The 4,020-nt window shown below is 33.4% G+C and overlaps 1 pseudogene; it reads left to right on the top strand.

Annotated features, from left to right (window-relative positions):
* Nucleotides 1–2,027: 2,027 nt before the first annotated feature.
* LOC124079573 (dnaJ homolog subfamily B member 6-like) lies at nt 2,028–3,188 on the top strand (annotated as a pseudogene).
* The last annotated feature ends 832 nt before the right edge of the window (nt 3,189–4,020 follow it).

The following is a 4,020-nucleotide window of genomic DNA, read 5'->3' as shown; positions in this document are numbered from 1 at the left end:
CTGTTATCTATATAAAATGTAGGAATACTTAGAACAGGCCACCAGCCTTGTAAACTCCAAGAAGGGAAGAGGTATAACCAATAGAACTGATTCATAGAACAGAGAGGACAGTATTTGTATTTGTAAGAGTATCTTTTGATAACACAGAGAGAGCAAAGAAAAAGAGGATGTGGAGGATTAAGGGAAGATATTGGCTCAATGAAGTCCAGAACTTTCTCTTTTATTTTGTCTCCTTTCTTAACATTCATTTTCTTTTCTGTTACACTGATTATTCCTCCTTTCTTTCACTTTAACCTTGCATTTGTTACTTGCTTCTACACTTCACCTCTTTTCCAGCTGCTTTTCTTTCTCTGTTTTAGGAAAGGGCAGGCTGTAGCAGTCATGCCTCTCTAAAAGCCAACAGCATTGAAAGTATGGCTTTCCTTTATACCCCTGTGCTTAAGGATATGTCCTGTTTAAAATTTAATAACTAAATTGAGGTCATTTGGGGTAAATAGTGTAGGATACAATATTGAAAAATATAATTTAGAAGTTGCATGTACACATTTTTCTCAGTAAATAAATTATAACCACCTTTTATATTATTGACATTCACACATCACCCTAAATGTTAAAATGATGATACAATACCATCTGACAAGTTTATCTTCACCCTTAATTTTGTATTTTATAATTTTTATGATTAGAAGAGCAAAGAAACAAAAGAGAGAAAAAAGTAAAGTAGGTCAGGTCAGTAGATTTTTGAAAAAAAAATTTTTTTGTTACATGAATTATTTTCCTGGTAAAATGTATCATGGATTTTCCTTTCTCCCTCTCAATCTAGACACAGTATAATCCAAAGACTAAAAGTTTTGGAAACAGAGAAGCCCAAGTTAAAATCCCACCTCTGCTACTTAATAGTACTACTTTGTATAAGAAAGACAGCCTCTATATTTTACTTTCCTTATCTATAGGTAGGATAGTCTCAACTATTTCAAGAGTTATTAGAATGTCTAAAATAGCATATACCACAAATAAAATCCCTGCCATTTGTAATTGCTCACTTAATATTAGCTTTTGTTCCTATTTAGAAGTGGTTAGTCAACCTCTATATTGAAATAATAGTTTTATGTGAGTCACTATAAGCATATAACCACATTTACACAGTGAGATAGAAAACAATGTATTTGTATTCTACATATAGAGAATATGATCTCTTAACTATAAAGTAGAAATCAACAAGATGACTGGAAAATCTCAATATATTAGGATGTTCATCAATGTATTTTTAAATAACCCATGAATCAAAGAAACATTACAAAGCAATTTAAGAACAATTTGAACTAAATAGTAAAAAGTATGACATATCATAGCTTGTGAAATGCAGCTCATGTCCTGCTTAGAGAGTCACAAACAAATCTAAGTCCACTCATTAAAACAGAAAAACTAATTATTAGTAATCTACCCATCTCAAAAAATATGTAAAATGAATAGTAAATTAAATTTAAAGAAATGGGAAAAATAATTAAATAAAAATTTAAAAAACCCAAAAGAGTATTTTAAAATTTTCTAAAATAAAGGTATATAATAGGGTTCAGCAGACAAAGTTATTTCTTTGAAAATAATAATAACATTTATGTACCCTTAGCAAAGATGCTTAAGGAAAAAGGAAATGTATAAACAACCAATATCAAATGTTAAAAGTGACATCACTACAGATCATAGAGATGTGGAGGTGATGATCTGAACATATTACAAAGAAATCTGTTCTGATAATTTGTTTTTATATGAACAAAATGAAAATTCCTAAGAACACATAATTTATCAAAATTATATAATAGGGCATACTTACTGCCTGAATTTTGTTTTCTAATACCAATTCTTCAACAAAAGAAATGAAGACTCCTTGAGAAATAGCTGATTTTAGGACTGGGGCAGAAAATATTTGAGATTAACCTGGAACATATGGCAGTGCCAGAAATTAAGAAAGTGCTCAGAATATAAAGTAACTATACAAACTGCACAGCAAGAAAAACTATGAGGAGGCTATGCAGCTGCCACCAGCGCAGCCCCTGCTGGACCAGGAGCAGTCAACCCACCCTGCAAGTCTGCTGGCATCACTCTGTGTCCTAGGACTTGTTCTAAAAATCTGTTAAAGCATGGCTCATTACTATTATGTTCTACGTGTGCAGAGACATGCCTCACCCAGGACATCAAAAAGTCATTTTGAGCCAGGGGTTGTGGCACATGCCTGCAAGCCCAGAGGCTCCAGAGGCTTGTAGTTCAAGGCGCTAAGCAATTCAGTGAGACCCTGTCTCTAAATATAATACAAAATAGGGCTGGGGATGTGGCTCAGTGGTCTAATGCTCCTTAGTCCAATTCCCAGCCCACTCCCCCCCGACCAAAAACAAAAGTCATATTGAACATTGGCACTAATGTCACATCCAGATGAAAATCCTGAGAATATTTTGTTATTGGTGTCACAAATTACATCTTTATATATGAAGTATTCATTAACATATTTATAATAATTATGCATTTGTTTTTCAAATGCCATAGGAAATAAAAGGAACATGACAATAACTTTTTTAAAAAACTGAGAATAAAGAAGAAGCAGAGAAGAAATTCAAACAAGTAGCTGAGCCATATGAGGGGTTATCAGAAGCTAAATCTGTGACAAGTATGGCAAGGAAGGATTGATTACATGTTGGAGGAGGACATGAAAGTCATTTTGATTTTCCTGTTGAGTTTGGCTTCACATCCTGGAACCCAGATGGCCTTCAGGGAATTCTTTTGGTGAAAGGGACCCATTTTGTTTGACTTCTTTGAAGACCCATTTGGAGACATTTTTGGGAACTGAAAGGATCCCCTAGGAAGCAGAAACCAAGGTGTGGACTAGCTTTTCTCTGCTTTTAATGGATTTCTGTCAAGGAGAGATGGATTTTTCTGCCTTTGATACAGAATTTACTTCATTTGGGTCAATGTGTTACAGGGGGCTCACTTTACTCTCGACCCTGTCATTTGGTGGTAGTGAGATGGACAAGTTCAAATCTATATTTACTTCTACTAAGGTAGTAAATGGCAGAAAAATCACTACGAAAAGAATTGTCAAGAATGGTCAAGAAAAAGTAGAATTTGAAGAAGATGGCCTGTTAACATCCTTAAGGATGAATGGTAAGGAACAGCTTCTCTACTTGGAAAGCAAGTAATTCAATGCACACATTTAACAGAAATGTTAAACTGTAACAAGTACCATTTGAGGATTAACAGGAGCATTCTTTTGAAGATTTCAACTGAACCCACTTTAAGTATAAATGTACCTAAGCTAAACTATTATAAACAGCTCATCAGAGCCCCTATTTGCCATAGACCTTTGAGTTCATTGTTGGCACCACACAGTAGGATCATTTTTTTCTTTAAAATTGGGGTAATCTCTGTATGTGCTTTGGTTTTTTCTAAAACATAATCCAAGGTGAACTTTGACTTTTGGGTAGTGCTAAGACAAGATTATATTCTAACACCAGCATGGATCTGCTTTCCATGGTGTTTGACATGAGAATTGAGTAGTGTCAGCCTGCTGTGAAGCTAACATTTCCAGGAAGAATTATCTATAGAAGTAATTTCAGTTCTTTTTTTTAGTATTTAGTAATGAAAAATATAAATGCATTAATGGTAATACATTTCTGGCTTAATATAAACTTAAGGAAGTTTTCTAGTCATGCATTAATGCAAGCAACTTAGTAAAGTTTTGCCAATTGTTTAAATATATAATGTTAAGCTTAGGTTTAAAAAAGCTGGTAAACTGGGTCTTTGTCATTTGCTTAAACAAAAAATAAAAACAAAGAAAAAGAAATGTGAATGTGTTTGGTGCAAAAAAGTTTTTAAAACATGTGCAATGTTGCTGATATGTCAAAGAGTTCCCAGTAAACAAACTTGATGCTATTTGAACAACACCTAAGTAAGACTGTTATTATATTTTAACCCAAAGTATAAAATAAACATCTATGGTTACACTGATACAAATAAGTGGTTGAATAAATA

The sequence above is a fragment of the Marmota monax genome, unplaced genomic scaffold (assembly GCF_021218885.2).
Source record: "Marmota monax isolate L192 unplaced genomic scaffold, Marmota_monax_Labrador192_F-V1.1 WCK01_AAM20220418_F8-fsc00119, whole genome shotgun sequence".
In the NCBI taxonomy this organism is placed as follows: Eukaryota; Metazoa; Chordata; class Mammalia; order Rodentia; family Sciuridae; genus Marmota; species Marmota monax.
The sequence above is the reverse complement of the archived record's forward strand: the minus strand, read 5'-3'. Positions and strand labels throughout refer to the sequence as shown.